Genomic DNA, 15932 nt, shown 5'->3' on the forward strand with positions numbered 1-15932 from the left:
TGTGGAGAAAAGGGTACCCTCATACACTGTTGGTGGGAATGTAAATTGATACAGCCACTATGGAGAACAGTATGGAGTTTCCTTAAAAAACTAAAAAATAGAACTACCATACGACCCAGCATTCCCACTACTGGGCATATACCCTGAGAAAACCATAATTCAAAAAGAGTAATGTACCACAGTGTTCATTGCAGGTCTATTTACAATAGCCAGGACATGGAAGCAACTTAAGTGTCCATCGACAGATGAATGGATAAAGAAGCTGTGGCACATATATACAATGGAATATTACTCAGCCATAAAAAGAAATGAAATTGAGTTATTTGTAGTGAGGTGGATGGACCTAGAGTCTGTCATATAGAGTGAAGTAATTCGGAAAGAGAAAAACAAATACTGTATGCTAACACATACATATGGAATCTAAAAAAAAAAAGTCATGAAGAACCTAGGGGCAAGATGGGAATAAAGACACAGACCTACTAGAGAATGTACTTGAGGACAAGGGGAGTGGGAAGGGTAAGGTGGGACAAAGTGAGAGAGTGGTAGTGTATATATGGACATATGTACACTACCAGGTGTGAAGTGGGTGGCTTGTGGGAAGCAGTCACGTGGCACAGAGAGATCAGCTCAGTGCTTTGTGATCAGCTGGAGGGGTGGGATAGGGCGGGTGGGAGGGAGGGTGATGCAAGAGGGAGGAGATATGGGGATATATGTGTATGTATGACTGATTCACTTTGTTATAAGGCAGAAGCTAGCACACCATTGTAAAGCAATTATACTCCAATGAAAATGTTAAAAAAATAAAAATAAAAGTAAAATAAAATAAATAAGTAAATAAATTAAGTTGAATCCAAGGGTTCAAGTTATGACAGTGACAGCCATGGAGCTCATACACCTGGGTCCTCCATCTAGGAAGGAATTGTCTATCCAGCTGCTGGGCCTACTGTCAGGAGAAAAGCTTTAGCTATCAGTCCCTGGGACTGCCTCAGCTGCAGAGAATGGTCTTACCTAAGGACACCTATCTTAGGGTAGCTTAAATCTAATGACCAAAGAAGATGGGAGTATAGCTGTCTGGCCATCTTAGTGAAACAAGAAAACTCTAGGCCATATTTAGCTCCAGAGTTCTCTGTCAGGTCAGCCAACTTTTCCTGCTACCCCATCTTGCTTTGCTTTTATACCCTCCCTTCCATATTTGTAGATTCCAAGAGCACTCCTCAGTAAACATCCTGCACACTAAACTCTGTCTCCGAATCTATTTTCCAGATAACCCAATCTGCAACTCTGTGTTAATCTTAACATTGACCTGGATTAGCTGTTGTCTATAGTCCACAACAATGAAAAACAATGTAGTTCTCAGGTTTCCTTATTTTTTGATACACTCTTTTTGCTTGCCTAACATTAGAATTGCTTCATCACACTTGTGGGAGCTATGTCTGTTTTGAGGTCTTAGCCCACTCTGTTTCCAGTATGAGGCTCATCCACATTATGGAGAGTAATCTCTTTGTTCAAACACCACTGATTTAAATGTTAATCTCATCTAAAAATAGACCTTCACAGCTACATCCACCCATTTGGCTAAATATCTGATCGTGTAGCCTACTTAAATTGACACATAAAATTAACCATCAATAAATATACACATATACATGGTGTCAGAAAAAAAATGTGCATAGGCTCACATTTTAAATTAGATAAGAAGTATACTTTTATCTATAAAATGTCAGTCTCAGTAGCACAAGGCATGTTATTCATGTTAACTTTAGAAATGTAAAGGAAAATTGGTTTGACATTTTTCATAAGTTGTGTAACATATTTCAGCCTAGATGTAAATATATGTCTAGTTGTAATCTGCCTTTTTGTGGACTCATTGATGCAATTAACTAGAATCGAAAGAATCTAAATTTCAGGCTTTGTAATACACAATAACTATTAGTAACAGTTATATTTTAGAACAAAACTGGTCACTCACAATACTTCAATGAATATTAGAAATACTTATGGACATTGAAACATATACTTTCCAGAAATCTTTCTCATAAATTCTGATTTTGTAGGTTTGGAGTAGAGCCCTATATCTGCATTAATAAGAAACAATATTATTGTATTATCAGTGATAATACAATTGTCACTGTATTGCTGTGCACAGCTGAATAAGAATCACTGAAACAGCATGCTACAGGAAAAAATAATAACAATAATAACTTGCCTTTAGAATTAATAATAATCTGAAAAATAAAAACACTCAAGGCTCATTTTGCAGGTTGATGAATCAGAATCTAAAGGGTCATGTATCCTAGATATTATAGTAATATAGGATAGATAGGACTTCAGGGAATGAAAAGTTGTCCAGCCAGACAAAAAGAGCATTATACCTGGAAAGCATGGTCAGCAAGGCACCAGGTTAGTGGATAAAACAGAAGGTCCATGTTCACCTAAATTAGCAAATATTTATGAAAGTATCTGACAAGCATAAGTTTTAGGCATACCATTGATTATCAAGATGATTTCCAAAGAAAGAAAGGAGTTTGAGAAAAGGGCTTCCCACATACTGATTTTTTTTCCCCCAATGCCCTATGCTGTATCTCCTTGTTGGTGTTGTTATTTGGCTGTTGGTTTGTTGACGTATAATTTACATAAAGTAAAATTTACCGTTTTAGGAGTACTGTTCTATGAATTTTAACAAATTGAAACAAGCATCACCATCATCATGATTAAAATAGAGAATTTTTCTGTACCCACTAAAAGTTCCCTTATAACTTTGTAGCCAATTCCCTTACATCATCCCAAGCTTTTGACAACTGTTGATCTAATTTCTGTCCCTGTATTTTCCATCATTATAGTTTCAAAGAGTCATTTAAGAGGAATCCTTCAGTATATGGCCTTTCGAGACAGACTTGCTTCATTTAGCATAGGGCTTCTGAGATTCATCCTTATTGTTGGATGCATTTGTAGTTCATCCTTTGACTGAGTTATATGCCATTATATGCATCAATGACAATTTTTTAAACCATTCACCAGTTGATGAACATTTGGGTTGTTTCTAGCTTTTGGTGATTCTGAATAAATCTGCTAAAAACATTCACATACAGGGGTTGTTTGGACATGTCTTCATTTCTCTTTGGTAAATATCTAAAAGTAGAAGTGTTGGGCCACATGGTAAGCCTGTTACCTTATTATTAAATTGCCTTACTCTTTTCTAAAACAGATGTATCATTTTGCATCCACACCAGGAATATATGAAATTTTCAATTGCTCTATATTTCTGGTAATATTTAGTATTGTCTTTTATTTGAAACAATCCAATGATGTATAGTAGCATTTTATTGTGGTTTTAATTTACATTTCCCAATTTGTGGCATTTACAAAAATTTTCTTCACAGCATGTTTGAAAAAGTAGATTTAATTTTAATGAAGTGCAATTTTTTTGTTCTTATTTTTTGTGTCCTATATAATAAATCTCTGACTAGTCCAAGGTCACAAACATTTACTTTCCTATGGTTTTTTTAGTTTTATAATTGTATGTCTATGATCTATTTTGAGCTAATTTTTGTGTATGATGCAATTAGGGGTAGAGTGCACTTTTTTGGCATATGGATATTCTATTTATTCAGCTTCATTTGCTGAAAAGACTATCTATTCTTAATACAGTTTCCTTGACAACTATATCAAGCATCAAATGACCATATCTGCATGGGTCTATTTCTGCATTTTCTATTCTGTTCTGTTGATCTATGTGTTTATACTTTTGGCAATACCACAATATCTTGATTATTGTAGCTTTACACTCATTTTTACAATCAGACAGTGTAAATTTGCTCTGCCTTTTCAAAATTATCTTTGCTATTCTATCAGCATTTTAATTTCTACACGAAAATGAGCTTGACTGAAATTGCCTTGTATCTATAGATCAGCTGGGGGAGAATAATATTTTGGCAATTTTTTTTTTATCATCAAACCCATGAACACATATATCTCTCAATAAATTTTTATCTTATTGGATTTCTCTCATGTTTTAATGGTTTTTAGTGTAAAAATCTTCCACATATTTTGGTAAACTAATCAAAAGATATTTCAAATTTATTGGTATTATTGTAAGTAGTTCTATTTAAAATTCCAAGTTCCAATTGTTGATTGCTACTACAAAGAAATACAAATGATTTTTATATACTGACCTTGTGTCCTGTGACCTCACTAAACATACTCACTATATCTGGCAGCTTGTTTTGGATTCTTTGAGATTTTCTGCATAGAAAATTAGGTCATCTGCAAATAGAAACAGCTTATTTCTTCCCTTCCAAAATAAATGCCTTTCATTTCATATTCTTCCATGATTTTACTGGCAAGAATCTCCAGTACAACTTTGAAAAGGAGTGGTGAGAGAAGACATTCTTGCCCTGTTTCTGATCTTAGGGAGAACACATTCAATCTTTGAGCATTTAATATGATGTTAGCTCTGGATTTTTATGAGATACCCTTTATCAAGCTGAAGAAGTTATCCTTTCATTAGTTTGTGCAAATATTTTGATAACATATGGATCTTGAACTTTGCAAAATTCATTGCTGCATCTATCAAAATGAACCTATGTTGTTACCTGTGTTTGATTATTAGTTTTAGGCTACAGTACATTAGTTGATTTTTGAAAGTTGAACAAGCCTCCTGAAGTAAATTCTACTCTGAAAGAATTTATTTGAGAGAGAGAGATAAAGAGAGAGAGAGAGAGAGAATGATGATGATGATGGTGGTGATGCTTTTTTCTATGTCCATGAGTGCTATAGCTGTATTTTCTTGTAAAGTCTGCTTCTACTTTTGGTATCCACATAATGCAGGCCTCTTAAAATGAGTAACAAAATACCTCTCCTCTCTTGTTGTCTGGAAATATTTTGGTGGAATTAGTATTATTTATTTTGGTTGGTAGATTTATCTAGTGAAGACATTTGGGCCTGGGGTTTAGATTGTTGGAAAGTTTTAAACTGAATTCAGTATCTTTAATAGCTACAGTAATATTTACATTATCCATTGCTTCTTAAGATAGCTTTGATAGTTTTTATCTTTCAAGGAATGTATCCATTTCATATACCGAATTGATTGGCATAAAGTTGTTCATAATGTCCCCTTATTATCCTATTAATGTCTATAAAATCTGTTGTGATTTCCCCTTTTTTTTTCATTCCTGTATTGGTAAATTGTGTCTTTTTTCCCTGATCCATCCCACCAGAAGTTTATAACTGTTCATTTTTTCCCCAAGAAAAACCTCTTGATTTTCTAGATTTTCTCTGTTTTCCTGTTTACAGTTTCATTTATTCCTGCTTATAACTGTTTCTGTCTATGTTATTCTCTTTTTTTGTCTTAAACTCAGTTTAATTTGTGCTTATATTTTTAGTTTTATAGGGTGTGACTTTTTAAAAATTTTATATATTAAGTAGAATTTCAGGTGTCAAAGCTTAGATATAGGTTCCAATAAGAATATATGAACTCTCCTCATGCTAATTATATGGGCTTATTTGTTTGTTTTCTCTAAATTTTGCCAGACGAATTACTTCCAACTTTACCGAAAATAGGTCTGTCCAGAGCATGCCAGGGGGGATCAAATATCGCCACCCATGTACAGGAGACAGGGAGCCACACAATGCATTTTATACAAATAAACAAACATATAAGTTATTAACTTAATAATTTTTCTCAAATAAGGTAATTTGGGTTTAAGGGTATTTTATGTTGTAATACTCTGCATTATCTTCTATGTGTGAAACAAAAATATTTCCTTTACAGAAGTAGAAGTAAACATTTATTACTCTAGGAAGGAAAAACAGGACTTAAAAAGAATCTTGGTCAATAAAAATTCTAACAGACTCAATGGCTTGAGAACCTAAGCCTTCACAAATGTGGTTCTGCGTCCCTCTTAATTCATAGGTGCATGCCTTCACTGAATGATGAATCATTGGATTGAACTTAATAAATAGACTGTACACTGTCAGGTACTCAGAAATGGTATTTGAGCCACTATACTTTGAACCTAATGGCATATGATTTTTTCAGTAAGTCAATAGAAATATATCTTTACTCTGAGGCAAGAAATAAGTGTTTCTCCACGTGAAGTTAATTGGTTCACATGGGAGAAGTGATGATTTTGCCATGGTTTATATCAAGGAAGCCAGGAGCCAATCTGCCTGCATTGTATTTCATAATAAGTGAAAGGTAGACTGAAAGATAGTGTCTCAGTTTGCAATTGCTAATTGAGAAGAATGCAAAAAATGTCTATAAATTCTTTCTTAAAAAGAAAATTTTACATACAGTGGATTTTAAACTTGCTATAGCTGTCCATTAAGAAATAGGATTCAGGTATACAAAATAATATTTTTTAAAAGACATCAAATTTGAGAATTCATGTAGGAAATATTGATATACTTGAAATAGATACTTCTGGATAGTTAAAAAAGGAAAAAATGCATTTTATTTATTTTTGTTGAGATTAAAAGCAAGTTATAGTAACATGTAGCTTGATAAAATAATGTATCAGTTACTCTCTCTGAAAACCACTGCAACCAATTTATTAAGATTTTGCCTTTTAATGTAAAATAAAAATGATGTCTTGACTCTGGAGATACTAAGTAATGGAAGCTTAGAAACTGAAATAGATAATTGTTCTGTCATGAAAATACGTATTAGTTCCAAGCACTACATTTCTCTCACTAGTATAGTAAATATGTGCTTCTACTAATTTAAGAAAGCTAAGCCATATAATCAGATATTATACTTTTAATGATAAGACTTAAGCTGAGCTTTCACATTATGGTAGGTATTGTGAAATAACATTTGAAGAATTATGTTTAATTATTAATAGTTAAAAGTTAAGAACATAAGGTTTCAGTAAGTCTACAGCACTACACTTGACAGTTACTGGATATCATTTGGTTCATATTTAGGTATTTCTAGACATAAAGCTACCCATGGTATTTATTTATTGCCCACTAATATTAGTGTCAAGTTTTTCCATTGCTTGTCTTGAAGTTTTTTTTGCTTTTTCTTTAAGAAAAAATAAACATTTCTATACAATATATGTTTTTCAGTTAAAGCTGAATATATGTGTGTGTGTACACATACATACATATGCACATACAAATAATTTTTTCTAAAGCATCTCTTAAAAACAGGTATACATTAAAAAGACTAGTATAAATGTTTTGATGAACATTTCTGCAAAGCTTATGTCATAAAGACTTCTGATATGAGCTCAGTATTTCCCTATCACTATCAAACAGGTTTTGTAAATCCTTAATTTTAACATACAACTGAATGTATATTTACCAAAGTAGTTAAATTTCTCTTCACTTAATCTAATGTTTAATTTACTTCATTAGAATAATAGAATACTTGGCAAATGCAATAAAAAATAAACAAGAAAATGTGAATTAAATCCCACCTCAAAATAACAACAAAGATTATCTTTTGGTTTGTTTTTTATTAACGTATATAACTATTATATAAAACAACTCCATCTAAATTTAGCTGAAATAAAATGCATTATATAATCAGAGAAGTGGTATACACAAAGTGAGACTAGAAGGCAACTTGGTATTAAGTAGGTGCAACAACGAGATAGGAAATAGATCCAGATTTATTTTCTCATACCTGCTTCTTTCTTCTTTTGTCTCATTGCTACTGCTCTTCTCTCTTGCTCCCCTCATTATCCTTATTTCTATATAGCAAGATATGGCCACTCAGCTACCTCATAGTCCATCAAGGTATAGAAATTAACTGGCTCTATTACCCAGTTCAGAATTCCAAAGAAAGAAAATCAGATTGGCTCAGCCTAGATAAAGTTTCCCCAAGAGTTTGAATCAATTTTGTCACAGGGTCAGGGGCAGAGGTATTAAATTTGAATGAATTATGTCACAGCGTTAGCAGCAGAGATATGAAATTAGGCAAGTCATTATACTTAACAGTCTTCCTTCTGATTGATAAAATGGGTAGTCGTTCCTCATACAATTGTTCACAAGACCTAATGAGATTATGCTTTTAAAGAGTCTAGCAAAGGAATGGAATAGGCATTTTTCCAAAGAAGACATACAAATGTCCAAGATGTACATGAAAAGATGCTCAACATCACCAATCAGTAGGGAAACTCAAATCAAAATCACAATAAGATATCACCTCAGACCTGTTAGAATGGCTGTCATCAAAAAAACGAGAAATAACAAGTGTTGGTGAGGATGTGGAGAAAAGAGAACCCTCAGCCACTATGGAAAACAGTATGGAGATTCCTCAAAAAATTTAAAATAGAACTACCATATGATCCAGCAATCCCACTTCTGTGTATATAGCCAAAAGAAATTAAAACAGGATGCTGAAAATATATCTGAACTCCTGTGTTTATTGCAGCATTATTCACAGTAGCCAAGATATGGAAACAACCTATGTGTCCTTCAATGAGCAAACGGATAAAGAAGATATTTTACATATGTACATATATATATTGATACAATGAAATATTCAACCATGAGCAAGAAGGAAACCCTGTCTTTACAACAACATGGATGGAACTCAAGGGCATTACGCTCAGTGAAATAAGCCAGACACAGAGAGAAAAAGACTTCATGATATCACTTGCATGTGGAATCTAATAAAATGTTGAATACATAGAAGCAGAGAGTGGAACAGTGGTTACCAGGTTAGGGAAGTGGAGGAAAGTGGAGATATTGGTCAAAGAATACAAAGTTGCAGTTATGTAGGATGAATAAGTCTAGAGATGTAAGGTACAGCATGATGACTGTAGTTGATAATACTGTAATGAATACTGGAAATTTGCTAAGGGAGTAGATTTCAGGTGCTTTTCTCACACACACAAAATAATGGTAACTATGTGAAGAGATGGTACATTGATTAGTTTGACCATAGTAATGATTCCACTATGTATATCAAATCATGTTGTACACCTTAAATGTATACAATTTTTATTTAAAGAATAAAAAAATAAATATTAGTGGTAACCTAAAACTGGAGGACATGATGGGTTTGGGGGTTGGCAGCTAAAGGGTAAAGAATTTCTTTTTGGAGTGATGATTATGTTCTAAAACTGATGGTGATGGTTGCACAGTTCTGTGAATATACCAAAAACTATTGAATTGTACATTTTAAATGGGTGAGTTGTATGGTATATAAATTAGACCTCAATAAAACTTTTGCAAGACAAAGAAAATAAAAAACCATCTAGCACAATACTTGGCACAGAGTAAGTGGTAATTAACATTTGCGGAGATGTGGATGGACCCAGAGACTGTCATATAGAGTGAATTAAGTCAGAAAGAGAAAAACAAATATTGTATAATATCGCTTATATGTGGAATCTAGAAAAATGATACAGATGAACTTATTTGCAAAGCAGAAATAGAGACACAGACATAGAGAACAAACATATGGATACCAAGGGGGGTTAGGAGGGGTGGGATGAACTGGAAGGTTGTGATTGACATATACACACTACTATGTATAAAATAGACAACTAATGAGAACTTACTGTATAGCACAGGGAACTATACTCAGTGCTCTGTGGTGACCTAAATGGGAAGGAAATCAAAAAAGAGGGCATATATGTCCACGTATAGCTGATTCACTTTGCTGTACAGCAGAAACTAACACTACATTGTAAAGCAACTATACTCCAATAAAAATTAATTGAAAAACCAATTCTGATTACTATTAATTTAACTGTGTCTATAACTGTTGTTTTTAAGGCTCTACCCTCTGAAATTCAACTCAAAGAGTTCACACCCAGCATTACTATTTATACTTACTAAAGATGACAGCATGATCTTGGGAAAGTTATGTATTCTGCCTAATTTTTGACATTTGTATCTATCGATTAAGGGCAATAACACTGTTATTTCATGGAATGACTTTTTATTATTAGTTCTCAGATTATAGTTTTTTGACTCCCTCCTGAAGGAATAGACTATTTTGCACCTCATCCCCTTAAATGCAGAAAACCATGTTCCTTTATAATTTGCCAGAATTTTCTGGAATTGTCCATCTCTAACTGACTTGGATTTACAAGAGTGGCAGAGAAGACAAATGGTGAGGGTGCTCATCACTGCTACTGTGGAACAAAGCAGCGTGTGAGAAGTGGGGTGGGACAGTTGCTCCCTCTCTGTTGATGGCAAGTCCTGATCCGTTGAGTCAGAGGGCATTCTAGGAAGGCACAAAGAAATTAACTATCTTTTTCTAGGCTTTCCTTTTCATGATGTGAAACCATAATTTGTTAACCCTGGTTAAGCTTTTCAAAGTCCAGCTTTGATTGCTTTAAAACTACTGTCAGTTCCAGCATAATATTTTCTGTCAGTCTTGACTTTCAGTGTTATGAGTCTTTTGTTTGTGTTTCATTTTGTTTTCCTGTGTTTTCATTTAGTGAGAAGTTGGAAGAAGAAACGTTAAGGATTTCTATCCAAATTCCATTTCAAAACAAACCACTTGAAAGCTTTTTAAAGACACTATTTGTTCATTAGTGAGTTTAAAATAGACTAATATTAAGGCTTATTAAAATTTTAAAGCTCTACCTAAATATGACTCAGCATATTTTGAATATACTTTAATCTTAACTAGGTTTGTATATCTGTCATCAAATACATAGCCCAAAATTCCTTGTGGAAACAATTTTTTAATGATAACATTTAAAGGAAAAATTATCAATACTTAATGAAAAAATGTAATGTTTATGTGGGGAAACATGTTTTTTATTCACATATACTAAAGGGATCTAGAAAAAAACTTCCCTATGGTATATGACCAAGGCTTATTTTTATTCACAGAAAATTCCACGAATGTCTGGTAATTTTACTGTTGTGAGGAAGTATTGGATGAAGTGGGTCAAAAGTGCTGAGGAGGACTAAGTGAACCTCCTAGAGAAGAAGGTCTTATCTGATCTGTACACATGTCCCATTCTGTGTGGCTGCTGCTGAGCTCCCATCTGTCAGATCTCAACAGAAAGAACAAAGACTAGAGATGCTAGTAATTCAAGAAACATCATTTTACTGACTGGCAAGAGAAATAAAATTAGGAGGGGCCACTTTCTTCCTGTTACATGTTATTGATACATGTTCTACATGGCCATATTACATTTTAAACAAAATGCTTTCAACCACTTCACTGTTATTTTCTTAAATTATCTCGCTTCTTTAAACTTTTTCATAACAACTAATGTATATTTCAAATATATACTATGATCTGTAATCATTTGGTAATGTGCACTTTTATTGGTTTAGCAACTATGAGTCTTCAGTGAAATTATATTCAGTCATTAAGATAGAATTATTATTTGGTAGAGATATTGGGAAGTGCAGTATTGGTCTTCCATAGTGCTTCAAGTAAGTAAGTGCTTCAAGTAAGCACTATCAGAGCACTTCATCTCTGATAGTGCTATTAGAAAGAATTCAGCAAAACAGATGTCTGGGAAATTAAGCTGAAAGAATTTTCTTCAATTCCAAGAAAATTAATGATAATGAGCCACAGGTATACAAATTCTACATTTTATCTCCTAGTGTCATGTCATCTAACAGTGGGCCAATAAATAATATAGAAATCTGCCTTTAATACTTTTTATTTTACTGACAGCTAAAGTAGCGTCGATTTATTCCTATATCTTAGGTGAACACTTGAAATGCTTATACAATGCATACTTTATTTTAAGATTGAATATAGAAGAGATGTTTTGACATAAATGGAACTAAAACCATAAAAAGTTTTCACAAAGAAAATTAATATACTTTTGAGTTATGGCCCATTGTGCTCTAAACTATGACTTGCTTGGATTGAATTACTCCTCTGCATATGAGACACCAAGAGCTTAATGTTTTATTCAGTAAGTATGAAGAATTTTGCTATGTCAGACACTTAGCCATATACTAGGACTACAAAAAAATTAATAAATAAGATAGATACAGACAAGGAGCTCAAAGTTAAGAGATAAAAGAAACAAGCATAGATAAATTTCCTATAATGGACATGTGGGGGAAAAGACATATTACATGACTATGGTAATGGTACTGGAGGATAAAAAGAAGTTCCTATACAAGTCTGGAAGTTTCCAGTTTAGCATCCAGGAAGAGGTAATTCTTTATCTGTATCATGAACAATAATTATTAGTCAGGTAAAAGTTGAGGATGAGTTTGGGGCAACACAGGAATATGTGCTTAATATCTACAAGCAATTTGGTTGTGTTGGAATAAAATACATGAGGCAGGGAGTGATAAGAATTGACCTGTTGCACCTTAGAGAAATTAGTGTAAGTCCTTGTATAACCCAGCAAGAGGTTCAGAATTCATCTTATATGTACTAATAAGACATACTAATAAGACAATAAAGTGTTTGAAATAGAAAAGTATGTGGGTATTGCAGCAGACTCTGCCACAGCCTCATTCCAATGCTCTTAGCCCAAACTGGAGGTAACCTGTAGCTTCAGTTACAGTTCCCATATACATTAATTGTTTCCTACCTCAAGCACCCAATTCTCTCTGTTGGACAGCTTTCCCTGACTATAGGACTGTGTTAGGCCTTCACAAAGGGCAGGTGGAAGTGTCAGGAAGTCCACTCACCTTACGAGTGATCCTCAACCAGGATCCTGAGACAGGAATTGAGAAATAAACTTTATAGCTTTCTTATGCCCTAGCAGTCATTTCTGAAGTATGATATACAATTCTTTTAATAGGTCCTCAACAGGATTGAGCTTCAAGGTGATAATTCACTTATTAATACATCATTTATTGACTTTCCTCCATCTCCTGTCTCACTTCACTTCAAAATGATGCTTTCTGGGATCACCTCCCATGTAAACTACTTGTACTCAAATCCTTGTACTTGGTCTACATTTGACGGAAGTCAAACAAAGTCAGTTAAGTTTATGTTTTAGATAAATATTTCAAGCAGAAACATAGAAAAATCACTAAGCATGATGAATTAGAAATTAGAAAAGAGTTATTGGTTATTGTAGTAATTTAAATAAGAAACAGTGAATATTTGAATGAGAATAGTTGTAGTAGGAATGGATAAGTTAGAGTAGGTTTGAGAAATGTATAAGAGATAAACCCAACAGGACTTGACAATTAATTGAATGTAGCTACAGAAACTGAATGTATGTAGTGGAATTAGAAAAAGAAGTTAAGGATGACCCCTTGGTTACTAAGGTAGATAACTGGATAGAGAGATTATGATTTCAGTATTGAATAATTCTGTGTTAGCTATGAGTATAAAGTAGATATGTACAAGAGGATGCTGGATATATGAACCTGAAATCTGTCTGAAATCCAGATATCAATGGTGTTCAAGACCTGTAGAGTAAATAGGACCATCAAGGGAGAATCTGTAGTATCTCTTGGACAGGAAAAGAGAAAACATGAAAAACACATTATCTAAGCAATCAGAGGACAGTCAAAGAAAATGCAGTGTTGTATTTGCAGAGGGAGTATCTATGCCTAGGCGGAAATATATAACCATAATAATGGTTAGGAGATATCCAGATAGACAGTCACTGAATATATTTGTTTTGAATACTAAGAAATCACAGGAGCCGTAGCTTCAGGACCTGGAAGAGAAATAACTACACAGATTATAACAGACTGAAGACTGACATGCAACAAAGTAGACACAATGACTAACTAGGACTCTTCTTGACAAGTTTTAATGTAAACATAGGTAAGAGTATTAGTCACTAGAATGTTCCCAGGGTCAAGGACTTTTTTCTTAATAAAAAGATATAAGTTTAAGCTAAGAAAAAGGAGGTAAAGAGAGCTAGAGAATAATGTATGATGAATGGGTAAAAGATGGAGCTGATACAAGTAGAGAGGTTAGTCCTGAGCAGGATGAATACCTCACTATCTGAGACCAGAAAAAAGGTAGTGACTAAAAGTCATAGACAGAAATAATGTTTGAACCTGAGCACAAGTTGAGAAGAATATCCATGACCACCAGAGTTTTTCAAGTTGTCTATTGGAAATGATGAAGGCAAGACTTAAAATAATGATTGTGGATTTGGAATGTTTATTATGTGACTCAACCAAGAACAGTCACAGTGAAGACTCCGGTGAGTTTTGTAATTAAGTTGCAATGACCACTATCTACATAGTTCATTGATTTTTCTCCAGCTTGCTTAGCTAAAAGGATTAGAAAACTTACGAGCATATCTTGTTTATTGCTCTTTGCTTTATTGTACTTCACAGATACAGAATTCTTTACAAATTGAAGGTTTGTGGCAACCCTGCATTGAGCAAATCTATTGGTGCCATTTTTCCAACAGCATTTGCTCGCTTCATGTCTGTGTGACATTTCCATAATTCTCTAAATATTTCAAATTTTTTCATGATAATTATATTTCTTACAGTGATCTGTGATCAATTATCATTGATGTTACTATTGTTATTGTTTTGTGGTGCCACAAGCAGCTCTCCTACATGACAGCAAACTTAACTGATAAATGTGGTGTGTGCTCTGACTGCTCCACTGACCAGCCATCCCCCGTCTCTCTCCTTCTCCTCGGGCCTTTCTATTCCCTGAGACACAACGATATTGAAATTAGGCCAATTAATTGCCCTACCATGGCCTCTAAGTGTTCAAGTGAAAGGAAGAGTCGCACATCTCTCACTTTAAATCAAAAGCTAGAAATGATTAGGCTTAGTGAGGAAGACATGCCAAAGCTGAGATAGGTCAAAAGGCAGGCCTCTTGTGCTAAACAGCCAAGTTGTGAATGCCGAGGAAAAGCTCTTGAAAGAAATTAAAAGTGTGACTCCAGTGAACACAGGAATGTTAAGAAAGCAAAACAGCCTTATTGCTGTCATGGAGAAAGTTTTAGTGGTCTGGATAGAAGACCACACCAGCCACAACATTTTCTTAAGCCAAAGCCTAATCCAGAGCAAGGCTATAACTCTGCTCAAGTCTATGAAGGCTGAGAGAGGTGAGGAAGCTACAGAAGAAAAGTCTGAAGCCAACAGAGGTTTATTCATGAGGTTTAAGCCAAGAAACCATCTCTGTAACTTCAAAGTACAAGATGAAGCAGCAAATACTGATGTAAAAGCTAGAGCAAGTTATTATGAATATCTAGCTAAGATTATTAATGAAGGTGCTTACACTAAACAACAGATTTTCAATGAGAGGAAACAGCCTTCTATTGGAATAACATGGCATTTAGGACTTTCATAGTTAGGAGAAGTACATGCCTGGCTTCAAAGCTTCAAAGCACTTGTTAGGGGCTAATGTAGCTGGTGAATTTAAGCTGAAGCCAATGCTCATTCACCATTCTGAAAATCCTAGTGCCCTTAAGAATTATGCTCAATATACTCTGCCTGTGCACTATAAATGGAACAACAAAGCCTGGATGACAGCACATAGGTTTACAATATGGTTTACTTAATATTTTAAGCCCAATGTTGAGACCTACTGCTCAGAAAAATAAGATCCCTTTCAAAATATTACTGCTCATTGACAATGTACCTGGTCACCCAAGAGCTCAGATGGAGATGTACAATGAGATTAACTTTGATTTCATGTCTGCTAACATAACATCCATTCTGCAGCCCATGGATCAAGGAGTAATTTTGACCTTCAAATTTTGTTATTTAAGAAATACGTTTCTTAAGGCTAAAGCTGCCACAGATAGTGATTCCTCTGATGGATCTAAGCAAAGAAAATAGAAAACCTTTTGGAAAGGATTCAACATTCTAGAAGCCATTAAGAACATTCATGATTCATCGGAATAGATTAAAATATCAACATTAACAGGAGTTTGGAAGAAGTTGACTCCAACCCTCTTGGATGACTTTGAGGGGTTCAAGACTTCTGTGGAGGAAGTAACTGCAGACATGGTATAAATAGCAAGAGAAATAGAATTAGAAGTGGAGCCTGAGGATGGGAATGAATTGCTACAATCTCATGATAAAATGTTAACGGATGA

The sequence above is a fragment of the Eubalaena glacialis genome, chromosome 1, assembly GCF_028564815.1.
Source record: "Eubalaena glacialis isolate mEubGla1 chromosome 1, mEubGla1.1.hap2.+ XY, whole genome shotgun sequence".
Lineage (NCBI taxonomy): Eukaryota > Metazoa > Chordata > Mammalia > Artiodactyla > Balaenidae > Eubalaena > Eubalaena glacialis.